At 38.1% G+C, this 16,412-nt stretch overlaps 1 long non-coding RNA gene across 2 annotated transcripts; it reads right to left on the minus strand.

The window, feature by feature from the left end:
• Nucleotides 1-9,415: 9,415 nt before the first annotated feature.
• Nucleotides 9,416-12,631, minus strand: LOC113027330 (uncharacterized). 2 transcript variants are annotated; one of them, XR_013910448.1, is made up of 3 exons: nucleotides 12,507-12,631; nucleotides 12,225-12,402; nucleotides 9,416-12,068 (listed from the first exon to the last, which is right to left on the minus strand). It is a non-coding gene; the product is annotated as an uncharacterized LOC113027330 (long non-coding RNA). The 2 variants fall into 2 exon arrangements; XR_013910447.1 differs by having other exon boundaries at nucleotides 12,225-12,621.
• Nucleotides 12,632-16,412: the final 3,781 nt, after the last annotated feature.

A 16,412-nucleotide genomic window follows, 5' to 3' on the forward strand; every position in this document is an offset into this window, starting at 1 on the left:
GACGAGTTGGGAGTGAGAACGTGTTGTCTTATCAGGTTGAGCCTATCCTTATTCTTTGTCATTGCTTTTCCATTGCAGTAAGGTACAGTGATGTTTTCTTGTTTTTGCCAAATTTTTTGCATCCTTTTTCACCACTTGCAACTAATCTCACTTTCTCTGTAAGAGAAATATTTCAGACATGCTAACTAACAATTAAATTCTTACAAGTGGGCTGCAAATTTCACACACATTTTGTCTCTGGAAATCAACTAATCTGTGGCAGGTGACAGAATGTGTGAGTGCTTCAATCATCAGCGTGTGTGTGTGTGTGTGTGTGTGTGTGTGTGTGTGTGTGTGTGTGTGTGTGTGTGTGTGTGTGTGTGTGTGTGTGTGTGTGTGAGAGAGAGAGAAAGGCAGTTTCCAATTTTGCCGCATTGTGAAGGCATCTAAGAGGTATAATGGACTGCATATGAGAGTGGTTCATGGTGACACAGTTAGAATCACGAGTGCTTCAGTAACATTTCACCATGTTTTCTGTGAATATTTAAAATAAAATTGCATATTAAGCTTCTCATATCTGAATATTTACACACTTTGTCCAGACTTCAATAGGAAAGCAAATTACATTATATGGACAAAGGTACTGGGCACTACTCATTATACCTATAGTAGCTGCTCAGCCATGTAAACCTATGGCATAAAGCACCTGGTTAACAGTTTTTGTGCGGATGTTAATGCCAGAGGAGATTTGAAACTCTGCAGTTACTGAGTCAGCAGAGCATTAGCACTTTGCATATTGTGTCTAAGCACTCAGAAAGCCTGCTATGTAACCTTATCAGATCTGAGGTGCTGTTGTTTCTAAACATTTCCACTTTGCAACAATACAACTTAGAAGCAATCATAGAATAAAGCCTTTCAAGTGAAATCATTCTACTGTAATCAGCTCTCTTCACCACCCTCCAGTTCACAGCTCTGTCAGCCTGCAGCAACCGCTTGTATCAGCCTTTCCCAAGCAGTATATCTAAGTCATCTACAACATGAGAGGTGGAGGGAAGAAGCAGAAGTAATGACCATATGATCACATTTTACTAAAACATTCAGTAGCACTTCATATTATAATACACTTATCATGAAATCCCAACATTTACCATGAAATTTTGAGTTGTGGTTTAATTAGGGTTTCATTTTCAGCACATAAAAGTTATTACCCTTAGGTACAGCAGAACAAAGGGGATTAAAACAAGCAGAACAAGTGGAGAACAAGTGGAGGTTTTAAAACAAACTAACTATACTAGAATTTCATAAATAACAACTAATTACTAACTAACCTGGAATTACAATGTGATGTAAAATCATCAGTTGTTACACTACTTTGTTTTACCAGCAAGCATTTTTAGACACTGAAAATTAAAACCTAAATTCAATAAAAAAAACAATGCCATATTCATGATTCGATCCCCTCAGTGAGCCATCCAATCTGACACATACCCTCAACATATTCCACAGTCATGAAGAACTTACTTCAGCCACAAGAAGAACAAGGAGTCTCGCAGCAGATGGCGCGTGCCTTGATGTCACATCTGGGGTTACATGAGAGGCATGAACTGTGATGAGTTCTCCAAGAGCTTCAGAAGGAACTGCCAAGAGTCTTGAAAAACTGTATGCAAGTATACTTAGTAGAATTGGTGTATTTACCAAAGCTAATAGTGGTTACATAAATATAAACTGTATTGGACTCTGTGCAATCAACAGGTTCATTCATTGGTGGTGTGGGCTTTGGAAGAGCCCAGAAATTAACATACTTCATTAACTGTTTTATAGCTCAGTAAATATAGTTGGAACTTAAACTGAAATTAAATAATTGATTAATCAGCACAACATTCATGAATAATACAGTTAATAGCTGATTACTCATTTATCAAACATCCTGTCACTGACATTAAAACCTTCGTCTTTTGTACATGCCATGACCTTAGAATCCAGAAACGAGTGACATGTTCACTGCTTATTTTACAAAGTCTCCTTCTCAGTAATGAGAATTTTAGTTATGGTTTGTGGAAGTTAAACCTTTTAAGGTCAGGTCTATTGATCTGTCCATTTCTTCATGTCTTTCATTTGCACATATTTTAGTAATAAATTTTAAAAAGGCTCACAACTAATGACTATACAGATTACCAAGTTATCATCTTATTTTGCATGAATTTTTGCACTTTTATAACAAATACCCTTGTGCTGTGTTATGTAAGTTAATACTTACATATATTCCTGACCTAAAGCTTGGTCCATCAGCTTGGAGTTCAGATGAGTCCAGCAATTTAGAAGTTGTTTGTTATCACTTTGCCTTTTTTTGGTCTACTTTTTAATCTGCCAGAATCAGCGGACCGCTGCTGCAGGCAAGTACACGACAGAGCGGTAAGAAGAAAATGAGATGTATGTACTAATACCAAATACACACTGCAGCTCCAGAGGGTTGGCTGTTTAGTTAATGATTTCACTTCTCAGAAAAAAAAAAAAGGATAGTTAAATTTCTATTATTCCACTGGTTATTTTAGGGATTCTATTAACTGTGTGAGACTTTATTTCTGTCTCAGAAGGCCTGCTGATACACTTCTGTGTATGTAGGGAACCTTTCTGTTTGTTGGCAGTCTATTTTTGCATTAACACGTCACAGATGTACTTTCACTACTGCAACAAAAGGTGTGACCCACTTACCTGTTTAGGTCCTTTTTGTCCCCGTTTTCTAAAACTGTGCAGGATGGGGAAGAAGACGGGGAGTCAATGAAGCTAGAGGGAGAAAATAGATGGCTGGAGCGGCAATCTGAGAGATGAAGAGTATGTCAGTGTTTGACCTTCTATTAATCAACCTCTCCCTCTGTTTAACGTTATAAATGTCCCATTTTTTCCATAAATGGTTCTTCAAATCTCTCACTACCTGTCACAGTAATCTGCTCAGGACGAGGTCAATGTCCACCAACACACCAGTGCTGTGACTCTTCTTGTTCTCTGTCAACCTTGCCTTTCTGTCAAGAGACTGTAATTTTCAGGAAGCTTGTACTCATTCACCCCATCTTTTGGCCTTTCACTTTCTTCCCTGTGATGTATTGATTGAGGTAAGGGCCACTTATTACCCCCTTGTTCTCTTCTCTCAGATCGTCTTGTGACCTAAATTCCCCCTTCTGTCCTCATTAATTAGCATTAATTAACTGATGTGAGTCTCTCTTCCCGGGGGGGGGATGGGAATGTGTGCCAAATAAGGGCACAAGTGGACATTCCACCCCCCCCACAGTGGGTCATCGAAGGTTGCATTAAATTCATGGCACAGTTCCACACATTACATCAGCACTTCATCCATGAGACGTTCACTCTGCCAAACAAGATTGATTCCCTGTGCAGAGGGTTAGGTACAAAGAATATCAGAGCGAACTCCATCACCTCATTGGTAAACAGCAAACGTTTTCTTGTCTCGAGCTGTTGTACAGACCACATTTAACCAAACATCATATGAGAGCCCATAGTTTTTATCACAAGGTTTCTCTCGCCGTGTACACATAATGTAAGGCTGCAGGCAGTGTAGCATCAGAGTTTATAAGGAAATGAAAGACGAAGAAAGCAAAGCTGCATTGGTAAAGTTCTGATTAGATTTACGCCCAAGGGGGCCGCCGTTAGATATTGTTATATTGATGTAGGGTGCAGCTAATAAACAATGGGTCAATTTTAAGTAAAGAGATTCTTAAGATGGGTTTGTGGTAGTGTAGAAAGTCTTTTACGTTCAGAAAAGGTATCACTGAAAGGGCTTGTTTTCATCCCCCCCCCAACTTTAAACCATCACACAATCTATGTTTGTATCTGCTGCAAACAAAAGCAAGAAGAGAAAACTGTCTTGGTGGAGTTCTGGTTTCATACTGAAAATGCTCCCGAAACAATTAGAAGTTCAACAACAGCAATTTAATGATATAACTGGGCTTTTTCTTATATTAAAGAAATTCAAATAATCTAATAAGAAAGCTTGATTTTGGGAGACAAACACCATCTCCACTTTTCAAATTAGGCTTGAAATGTTCCTCTCTGATAAAGCTTATAATTGAGGCTGGATCAGGTGACCCCGAATCCTCCCTTAGTTACGCTGCAATTGTCCTAGGCTGTATAGTCATAGGAATCCATGATCCATTGGGTGTTTCTTTTTCACTCACTTTGTCTTTATACACCTCTCTGCACTGAATCAGTAGTTATTATTAATCTGCGGCCCCCTCCCGCAGTACATGGCTGCCCCACCCTGAGCCTGGTTCTGTTGGAGGTTTCTTCCTGTTAAAAGGAAGTTTTTCCCCTTTAGGTGGTTTTCTTTGTATTATTGTAGGGTCTTACAATATAAAGCGCCCTGAAGCAACTGTTGTGATTTGACACTATATAAATAAAATTGAATTGAATTTTTCTGATGCGAATTATGACTTTTTTGCATTATTTCAGTTAGACCACTGATGAACCGGCATGTCAGACAATTATTCTGGGCTCCAGCCTGTTACAAGTAAGTGAGGACGTACAATCTTTATCCATTTCCCTTTAAAACGACCAATAACCAATTAGGTTAGTCACTTGTTAAACTGAGCTGAGCTGTCTACACTGTCAGCCTATCACATGTTGTTTCACAGCCATAATAATCAATGCTAGTGCTAATCAATACACTTTATGCAGCATAGTATTTACGTGTAGTTATATTTTGGGAAAGCTGCATGCTAAAGCTATGCTATAACTACAGCACAGACTTAACACAGCACAGGATGGCAACATACAGTATATTATTGACTTAAATAGGTATGCATATTTATTACTCCTTAAATACTAAATACAACAAATCTGTATGACCGGAATATCTTTAATTAAAAAGACCAACAAACAACCAAACCTCCATATCACTTGAGGAAAAAAAGGTGAAACTAGGGCAAGCACATGTTCCTGTCATAGCTGCTGTGCATAAACTTTATAGAGACAAGTTGAGCTTCAGAGTTCATTTGACAGATCCACACTGTCTGCTGCTCAGTCTGTGTCCAATAGACTCAAGCCAGAAAACAGATGGGGGGAGGCTCTCTCACCAGCCGAGGGGGAAACTAGTGCTTTGAAGTGGATTGCAATCATTAAATCCATCCATGTCCCTGGCACACAGGGTACGACAAAACTGTGCTGACAGCCATGGATGCAGAGTATGCTGCTTGTTTTGGTCTCTTTCTATTTTTAAATTAGTGTTGTTTGGCAAGCTGCTCCTGGTGATGATCATTACACAGGCATGAGTGTGCAATACTTTCAAGCAGTGCTGCTTAACCTTTTTAGGTCAAGAGTCAACCTGACCTTTTAAGGATGAAAATATTTTAAGCTCCAAACCGACATGACCAGGGCATAAAGTTTCAGACACAATAACACCACTGTCAGCCATTTACAGATAGCAATTTAAAAAGGCTGGACACTTTTGCATTACACTGGCTAACAGTCTAGATAACGGCTACTTAAAATAGCTTTTTATATAATTCAGATTTTGTTTTAAAAAAAAGTAGACATAAGTCAAACAATGCAGGTATGCCATAAAACCTCTCAGTGTAGTGGAAATGGAAATGAGATGACTGCATGAAGGGTGACTGAAGGGTGTTCTGCAGTGTTTGAGAAATTACTTGTCAATCCTATGTTGCCCAGCTTTCTGCTCTGCACATGTTACTCATACTTTGTGGATATTTATGAAGCCAGAACCAGATTCTTTGAGAAGTTTTCAGGTTGTGATTTCAGTTCACATCAACAGCCAGGTGAACAACATTTTCCACATCCTTAATACCCCATTATAATTCTTGCATGCCAGTTTCTGGGCTGCTCCAAATATAAGTGATGTGAGTAAAATAGTATTCGTGGTGCTCATAATAAAAGAATTTTAAAAAGTGACCAGTTTTGGATTGTGTCTACGTAGTTCCACATAAAATGAGGTCATTTCTACTTGTGATTCCTCATTTCAGGTATCAGCAATACTGTTAAGACTAGCTGCAAGTAATTCAATCAAATCATTTAATAAAGAATTGAAGTTCAAAAAACAGAGGTAAATATTGAAATTCCAAAGGAAAACAACAGAATTTGTGAAAATTGAGTGTGCTGATTTGTTTAGGTCATCTGTTAAAAAAAAAAACTTTGTCAGGCAAAGATCTCAGAAATTGACATTCAAATTTGTGAACAACATCCCCAAACTGTTTGTGTGTCAAGAGAGAGGATGGAAAAAGATATGTTGTAATTTGGTCCCTTCGGCTGTATAAAATCAAGCTGAAATTTCACAAATAAAAATAAAAGCAAATATGCAGTTTTCACCTTTGGTCCAAGGGATGTTCCACTGATGATGACTCAAATTCAATTTCAATTCAATTCAATTCAATTTTATTTATATAGCGCCAAATCACAACAAAAGTCGCCTCAAGGCGCTTCATAGATACAGAGAAAAACCCAACAATCATATGACCCCCTATGAGCAAGCACTTTGGCGACAGTGGGAAGGAAAAACTCCCTTTTAACAGGAAGAAACCTCCGGCAGAACCAGGCTCAGGGAGGGGCGGCCATCTGCTGCGACCGGTTGGGGTGAGAGAAGGAAGACAGGATAAAGACATGCTGTGGAAGAGAGACAGAGGTTAATAACAGATATGATTCAATGCAGAGAGGTCTGTTAATACATAGTGAGTGAGAAAGGTGACTGGAAAGGAAAAACTCAATGCATCATGGGAATCCCCCGGCAGCCTACATCTATTGCAGCATAACAAAGGGAGGATTCAGGGTCACCTGGTCCAGCCCTAACTATATGCTTTAGAAAAAAGGAAAGTTTTAAGCCTAATCTTAAAAGTAGAGATAGTGTCTGTCTCCCGAATCCAAACTGGAAGCTGGTTCCACAGAAGAGGGGTCTGAAAACTGAAGGCTCTCCCTCCCATTCTACTTTTAAATACTCTAGGAACAACAAGTAGGCCTGCAGAGCGAGAGCGGAGCGCTCTAATAGGGTGATATGGTACTACAAGGTCATTAAGATAAGATGGGGCCTGATTATTTAAGACCTTGTATGTGAGGAGCAGGATTTTGAATTCAAATGAAGCTATAAGAAATAATCCATATCAATATGTGAAATGATTGGGCATGCAGCTGCTCTATTAACAACATGTAGGTTTGAAATTCATACTACAGATTTTTTTTTCTAAAGGTCTGATCATTTGATGTCACAGAAGACAAAATGACTAGTTTTGCAGGTAGAGTCTGGTCTTTCACACTGGAGGGTAAAATGTATTAAAGACAGAATGTTTCCATTGTGCTAACCTGTTTAAGAAACTTTAAGTACGCCACCATTCACAAAAGTATACAATGTTCTCAAGCCCCAACTTCTAAATGATATCAATTTAGTTGAACTAGGTGCCCCTGCAATGGCTTCCAATTAATTTCAAAATTTTAATGATATTAATCACTTTTAAAGCATGAACTGGCCAGACTCCAGTATGAACCTCAATCTGACTTTGAATAGTAGCCAGCAGGATGGTCTGATTTCCCAAGAAGTGATTTATGAAAATCCTTTTACCGAGAGGACTGATCAAGTGTGTTGTCATTGTAAGCCAGACAAACCTTTGCAATAATGGAAATTTGTGTTGCAAAACAATACAATTAATTATAATGGATCCTGAAAAGCCTGTTTTAGACATGAGTAAAAAACAAATTCCTCACTGTGGTTGCTTGCTCTTCTTCTCTTTAAAGAGAGCCCACAGTTTCTAATCTTACTACCACAAGTTCGCACCGTGTCAGCCGTCTCCTCCCCTTCGGTGTGCTCTCCATAGCGACTATACGTCTCCATGTCAGAGAGAGCACTCTCCAGTGCATCCTCTTCATAGTCAGTGTGGTAGTCGGATTCTTCTGATGCAAGGAAAGAGTGGGGGACAGGAAGCACACTGTGGGTGAATAAACTGGAATATTTGGAGTGTAGAATGGTGACAAATACACGTGGGTGTGCAGGTGCATAAGTCAGAACATTAGAAATGTCATGCAGGGTGGACTTTGATGACAAATGCATTATAAATAGAGAGAACAGGAATAAAAACAAGTTTGAAGCTATTTGAGAAATCTACAACTGTTCTTATGCTTAAAAAATTATTGTCTTTGAATACGCTTCCAAACTGTGTGCAAAGCATGCCGGCTGCAAGAAACACTATAATGGAGTTGTCCTGATCTAGATTGCTGTGTGTTGGAAATTACAGCAAAGTATAATGGAAACTAACTGCATGAAAAAAAAAATCTGCTGCAGACTTTTGTGCAATTTCAGCTTTTCAGTGAAGCACATCTGGTTTTGCCTTTTTTTTTTTTTTTTAAGCTCGGCTAGTCCCAAAACCTTGGTTATGTTTTTAAGTCTTGATCTGCATTTTGTGCATCCACACAAATAAATAGTATCAAATGTATCACAGAAGGAGAAGCATTGCATCCCCTGGTTGTTGTACTCTCCAGTAGCATCTGAAAATAGAAATGCATTCATTAACTGTGTGGGATGCCTATTGTTTAAAAGAATGAGAACAGAAGCCATTTAGTCTTAAACATTACGGTCTCAGATCTGCAATCATAAAAGTGGCTCCATCCTGTTTTCAGCAATTGTTCTGTTGCCTTTGTTGTTTGTTATCAGGGAGGGGGAGGTTGCCAGTGTGAGTCCTGCTGTTTTACCCTTCATCCTTGTGTTGTTTCTCAATCTGGGAGTAAATAACTCATCTGTCTCCATCGTTCTCGTCATCTCTTGGTTAGGAGGCATTTTGTCTTTCTGTGACATTGCTTGGAACAAATCTGGTTCACAAAAATCTATTTTTGTGTAAGAGCAAACAATTTCATCCTTTTTATTTTTATTGTTATTACTTTATCAGCAAAAGGGGCTGAAGGCCTGAGGTTCAGCTAAAAATACTCTATTATCTATATATTATATTATATTGTTTTTAAGGGATTTGTAATATGAGCAATTATAAATTCATTTTTTGTCAATACAGTAGATTTCAGGCATGTGAGACTTGAATGTGGCTACTTACTAATATTTCAGTAATTCCACAGTAGGTTTTTCCCTCCATTGTTATTACTGAGTTACACTCATCAGCCTTAAATTTACAGCATTTAATATTTTGCTTATTAATTAAATGTCCAACTTGATTATTTTTGGCACAGAAGACACTACTGCAATTTTCTTCAGCATATATACGTCCAAACAGGAACTGAACTACTGTGAAAATGTCGTTAAATGTCTGGGGCTTTCTAAAGCTCTGACTTGTGTAAAGCTCTGCAGTAATAAATATTGCGTGTACTTTGAACTTAGAGCAGCATGACTACCTGGTATACCAATAAGTGGTACAAATTACTTGTTATCGAAGGCCGGAGGCCAGTACGAGGTTGCAGACCCAAAAGCAGACTCAATGCGAAATTGGTTCTTAACAAGACTTTATTTAAACAGACTGAACGAGATATGTATGTATATACAGAAGGTGGAGAGAGGAGCGGAGCGGGATCTCTGAAGGAGAGCTCTGAAACAGAGGAAAGGGCAGTTAATATCAGAATGGTGATGCAGAGAACTATAGGTGAGTAAAGATATGGCGGATGTTTCCCTACCTGCAAAAAAAGAGGTGAGAAGCTTCGTGGAGAGTATCAGAGTGAGTGTCCAGGCTGGATTGAGGAGCGAGTGAGTGTGTTGAAGATCAGACCTTGAATTCCAAGGGAGTCCAGCACAGTGTTGGTCAAGTTACTTGAAAAAAGTAATCAGTAACTAATTACTGATTACTTCCCCCAAAAAGTAATCCTGTTACTTTACTGATTACTTATTTTCAAAAGTAATTAATTACTTAGTTACTTTTTAAAAACACGATTTACAACCTGTATAGGTGATAAAGCGATAGATCTTTCAGCCCAATTCCACTTTTTCTGCATAATCCATCATACAAAATGTAATCAAATGGAAAAGTCTCTTTTTAAAACTTTTATAGTTTTATTAATTTTAATCTTTTAACTTTATGCATCAAGCAAAAATTTTATTATATGCAACATTCTCTGACTGGAAGAAATTTGTTTAATATTTAAACCTATTTTCTGCACATTCCAGCACATAAAATATTTTTTTTGTGTTTACACTCAGTCTTTCAAATAGATGCAAGTAAAACACAGCAGAAAATAAATAACATCAAAGACTCAGCCGTCCTTTTGCTCTATTTTCACCTGTAAAGCAGGAGTTGGGTAGGCGGAGGTTTACCCTGGTGCAGGTGTGCCGCGGCGGTCAGTGGAAGGATACGGCAGTTTCTCTGTGAATTTCCCATTATGTCGTAGCGCACTCGGTGCTTACTTGGAAGTTTAGGGGTTTTTTTCGCTGTAAAAAGATGTTTTCTTCCCACGCACAATGCTAATGGACGCTAATGTTTTTGTCACTTTTTATGAAATCAAACTTAAAGTAAGGCCACACTTTAATATTAGATATTAAGATATTAATAATATCTCATGGTTAAATGCAGAGAGGTCTATTAACACATATTGAGTGAAAAAAGGTGACTAAAGAAGAAACACTGAGTGCATCATGGGAATCCCCCAGCAGCCTAGACCTATTGCAGGATAACTAAGAGAGTATTCAGGGTCACCTGCTCCAACCCTAACTATATGCTTTATCAAAAAGTACAATTTTAAGCCTACTCTGTTAGGGGCCTGGATCGTTGACCCAGTGGTTTTGTGTTTTTGGTTTTTTGATTTGGTTTATTATATTTTTAGCTTTCTTTGTCTATTGGGTTGTAGGGTTATTCTGAGTTTGGGTTCTCTGTGTGGTTTATGTTACAGTTTTAGTCTTTTGGCTTCTGTCTGTGTTCCTTAGTTGCTGTCTCCCCTGTCTGCTGTATCCCCTTGTCAAGTTCGCATCTGCTTCCTGTTTTACTTTGAAGTCTGTGTCTCAGGCTACTGTGTCGGTTTATGCATTCCCTCTCTCATTAGCCCTGATTTGCCCCAGCAGTGTTTTCCCTTCTGTCTCTCATTCACTAATTGCTCCCTCTGTGTATTTAAGCCCTGTGTTTAAAAAAGGCCTTTCAGGTGTTTTTAGGACATCCTGATAATAACGAATTATAGTAGTCCAGCCTAGAAGTAATAAACACATTAACTCGTTTTTCAGCATCATGCAGATTCTTCAGTGTTACTGAAAACCAAAGTAATGCCATCCCGAGTAAGCATGTAATTAGATTTTCAGGGCCGAGTACAATAAACTCTATCTGCATGTGTGTTATCTTGGTTTATGGATAGATAAATGTGGGTGTCATCTGCATATCAGTGAAAATGTATTCTATGCCTTCTAATGATGCTGCCTAAGGGAAGCATGCATAATATAAACAGAATTGGTCGTAGCACTGAACCCTGTGGAACTCCATAATTAACCTTAGTGTGTGACTCCCCATTTACATGAACAAATTGGAGTCTGTTAGAAAGATATTACACAGTACATTTAATACCTACAGCATGCTCTAATTGCTGTAATGAAATATTATAGATAACAGCACCAAACTCTGCACTGAGGTCTAGAAGGATACTCACAGAAATGAGTCCACTGTCAGAGGCCATAAGAAGATCATTTGTGGCCTTCACTAAAGCTGTTTCTGTACTCCGATGAGCTCTGAAACATGACTGAAACTCTTGAAATAAACCACTCCTCTGCAGGTGATCCATTAGCTGTTTTACAATTACTCTTTTAAGAATTTTTGGGATAAAAAGGAAGGTTGGAGATTGGCCTACAATTAGCTAATACACCTAGAGATCGCTTTTTAATAATGTTTTAGCTACTGCCACCTGTGGAAATTAACTTATAAATCACTGAAATGATTTCCAAAAATATCCTGATTTATATTGATAGAATTAAAAACATTGCTGCACAGCATGGTGTGTCTTTACTCCTAATCAATCCATCACCTTAACCTTCTCAGCAAGGGGGTTAAGGCGTTTCCATAGCAGCCACCAGCCCGAGAGTGAGTCGCTGTAATTAGTGAGATTGGTTTCATCCCGGCTGCCCACATCAATAGCTATTGCCACTTTGGCCCCCATGGAGCGCGCAACATCAGCTGGGAGAATCAGGGGAAGAAGACATCAAGACAAACAGCATACAGTACTGGTAAAATTAAAAATATATTGCTATAAGCAAACAGCTGAGCAACTACATCAAAGTACGGCTACTTTTAATACTTAATAAGGGAAGGTACAAACTGAATGTAACAAACCAGGCAGGTTGTTGATATAGCCTCCATCCATCAGCAGGTGTCCATCTTTTGGGTGACACAGACGAAGGTGAAATCCATGTTGCATGACCCAGTTTCAGGCAAGTGTTAGCTGTCACATAAGGGGCCTCAGTACAGGTTTGACCAATCCATGGACTGTAGGGTGCCCAGGGTACTGTGGCTGCAAAACAAGGCAAGATCATCACTCTGAGCACAGCCTGATCTTGAGGTCAATTCGCTGTGATGTTGACTGCGGAGGAACACTGTGATGTGTAACACAATCACCTCTGAATGATCCAGACCAGCAAACTGCTTAAAGTTCTGCTCTCTTCCTCACACCCCTCCTCTCTTTCACAACAGCCATTCTTCTTCTGTATCCCCAAGAGTCAGTACAAGCCATTCACAGCTTGTCTAACCATTGAACCCCTTGGCAGAACTATTATTCAACAACATAATGATGTGAAGTTATTACATCAAAAAATGCTTGCTCTAAGAAGACTGTTGCCTGATAACACACCTGATAATTGCTGTCATGTACTGAACAAGAGCTCAGTTAAAGGGGGAGGGGGGGTGTGCATGTGTGTGTGTGTGTAATACTTATACTAGTAATATTAATAAGTCCATGACTTCATGTAATCAAGTTGACCTCACTGCATTAAGTGAATCAAAACTGTAGGTTCCTGTTATTATATTCATCATTGTACAGATAAATGAGTCCCAAATGATTAAAATATTTTTTTGAGAATTATTTTAAACAAAAATACCAACTCGGTTCTTGAATGAGAGCATGTTTTTCTACTTTATACATGAAATACATGTCATGAGCACTATACCAAACATCAATTTGCTCTCAAAAATCGCCTCAGTTCTCTGAGGGACAGATTACACAAGCGGACTGCACCATTTTAAAAACTCCTTTGACGTTACGGTCCATGATTATGTCATTGTCCAACATAATCCTTTCAGATTTATCAGCTGCACATTCATTGAACAAATCTCCTGGTCAATCACATCCCTAATGCGTTATGTCACAAAGAAAAGGCTGATGATGTTTGACTATCAGAGTCTCAGACTAGCCCATCTGCCACCATCTCTGTTTTTTTTATTCCATGTTCTTTAATATAGCAAAACGTTTAAGCAAGTATTATTATTGAGTGGCAGGAGGATCCCACAGTCACCCCCTCCCACCCCATTCTCCCGACTGATGCTTGATGTCACATTGCCTGTAAGAGCTTTCGTTTCTCTAAAAAAAAAAAAGGCTCAGCACTGCATGAATTACAGTCTATCAGTGCTTTAAAGGTTTCTTTTAAAAAGCTCATTGTTTTGAGGTTCTTCTCCACATGGACCGCTTTCCTGCATGAAGTCAAAGATGGTTCAGAAATGACTTGGAGAAAAACAGAAACCAGAAAGCTTCCAGTACCAAACTTGCCAATTTCACACAGAACTGGTTTTATTAAACTGCAGAATCTTTGTTAACTAAGTTATTTACCCTGTTTTTTTAAATTTGCTGGCAGAGGTCACAAATTATTATTTAATTTATTAATAAAAACTAATGACAGTGTGAACATGCCTTGATTTTTAAACTAACTAGATAGTACTGGTAAGTCCCTGTGAATGCAAAGCACTGGATTTAGGTTAAAAATATTTTGGGGTGTTTTTGCATCGCAGGTACAGCAGTAAAATATCAGACTAATTAACTAATGAATTATCAATAAATTAGTAATAAAATGAGGTTCATGCACTGTACATTGTGGACAAGAGATATTTTATTTTGTATTCTTATGGTCACAGTTATAATCAGAACTATCATTGATCAATCATTTAGCATTGTCGAATCAGTTGACAGAATAATCTTTGAATTATATCTATGTTAATCCGAGCAAATATTAATGTATACAGATTATCATCACTTTAATCAGTCTATTGTTGTTCTGTATCATTCTTTCTATCTGCTTAAGCTGTTGCACATCCTTGTATCCACTCGAACTTGTGGGTCCAGCAGGGCCTTGGTCCATCCACTTGCACATATTCAGGCGCATAACAACATGCACATAGTTATGTAAAACACGCACGTTCACACACACACTTATTAAGGACAGGGAGGTCGTCTCAGGACAGTCTCTCTGATAGATACACTATCACAAAACTGCACAACATAATACACACTTGTTTGTCTCTAAAGTAGCAGTTGATGTCTATATAAGGAGAACTTTTTGAGTGTGGGGAACTGTTAAAAACAAATGTTGGATTTGAAAGTGTAGCTCTAACAGCTCCTAGTAATACACCTCTCTCTTCTCCTGGGAACCAGTGAACACCTCACCTCCCCTACAGTAGGGTCCTGCTCGCCTAATCCCACAATAATGATGCAGTCAGCCTGGCGGATGCACCTCTGTGTCCACGGGGTCAGTGTGTAGTCAGTCTGGTAAAGAACTATGCGATGGATGTCTTCTTGTTGGCCCAGCCAGCTGGACAGACGGTACTCATGAACACTAAAGAGGAAAGGAGTCCATTAATGACAGGCAGCATTGCTTTGCTGGCAGCATCCAAGACATCCATTTTCCTCTTGTGCCAATAGAGCAAATTTTAGCAGAATTTAATGAGCGTGAAAGACAAAGCACAAAGAAAATAAAAACCAACAGAAAGCAGTAAGACACTGAAAAATACTCATTTTATTTGAGGTTTGAATAAGAGAAGATTGAACCAGCAAAATTGCATAAAATGTTTGAATATGGCACAAAACATACCTGAGTCATTCCTACTATTCGGTGCCATTTCAGTGTGATCACTCTTCATCAAAAAATACAAAATTTTGAATTATTTTAACATTTCATCTAAAAGAGGGATTTTCAACCTATAAGAAAAATGTATTGGTCCAGCTAAGGATATTATATTATAATATTTTTTAAAATCAAAGTCTTTACCCATGACGTGCCAAATGTCCACCCTGTTACAGGACATTCAATTTTCTATTAATAACTGTTTTGAATACACAGTTATAGTAATATTTACATTTTCTAAAAGCTACAATGTCCCTTTTTAAAATCTGCAAGGAAATTTCATGTTACAGTGCATAGCAATAACAGGGGTGACGGTAACAGGGGGGAGATTTTATGCTAAACTTAGCCATTACTACTAGTATGATGAACAACAAGCTAGTACATGGTGACCACTAAGAACCCTTTTTAACATGTTTATTAGCCATATTATAAAAATTACAAAAAAAAAATTGTTTCCACTATTAATAAGCGTAACAGGTTGGACGTGTTATGCTTTGCCACATTACAAAATCTTGCTAAAACATTGAAAAAAGGGTTGATTAAAGAGTGGTACTTACTCGTCTTCTTCTTGAAAGTTTTCCCTCCAAAATATGTTACATCCGGGAATGTCATGTGACTAAAAGAATAATCAGGTGATGTGTTCTATGGAATTCTTATCAGAGTAACAGGGGTGACAGTTGATTCAGGGACACAACATTTTTTAAAGATTTTAAGTATTAAACATGCATTAATAATAAAAAAGAACATTTGATGAGGAACATTAGAAATAAGCCAATCCAGAAATGATGAAAAATTTTGATTTTTTTTTTTTTTTTTTAAGTTATATTTGTAACTGAAGTCGAGCAAGCATGACTGGGGACATAGTACTTTAGTGACTTGTGCTAAAATAAAAGTAATTTACTTTTAATGTATTTATCCTGTGTATATATCAATGTGTTCTATGGTAGAGGGGGGTTAAACATACAAGAAAATGGTTTAGAAATAAGCATTAGACAAGTTTTACACTAAATATACCATATTATGTCATTAGGACTCAAATGGCACCGAATAGTAAGAATGACCCACCTGTCAAGTGCAGCAGCTCCAAGACGCTGTTTGATAATACCACTTGTCAGTAGAAGAGTAGGACCTTTATGTGAGAGATGATAGATTACACCCATGAATGTCTACTTCAAGGAGGTGTTACGTCCAGGTTACAGACAGCTGAAAGTGATTTGATTGTTCAGGTGCATCTCAGATCTTTTAAAGTCAAACATCCACCACATTGTGAAGCATTGGTGAAAGGATTTTATGTGATACATTATAATAAAGCAAGGAAAGGTACTACACTGAAAACACTCATTTAAACCTTCTAACTGTTTGTAATCTCTAAAGTCCTCCTCCTTATATGGTCAATCCCTAAAGCCCTTAATGC

Source organism: Astatotilapia calliptera, chromosome 7 (genome assembly GCF_964374335.1).
Source record: "Astatotilapia calliptera chromosome 7, fAstCal68.1, whole genome shotgun sequence".
Taxonomy (NCBI): Eukaryota; Metazoa; Chordata; class Actinopteri; order Cichliformes; family Cichlidae; genus Astatotilapia; species Astatotilapia calliptera.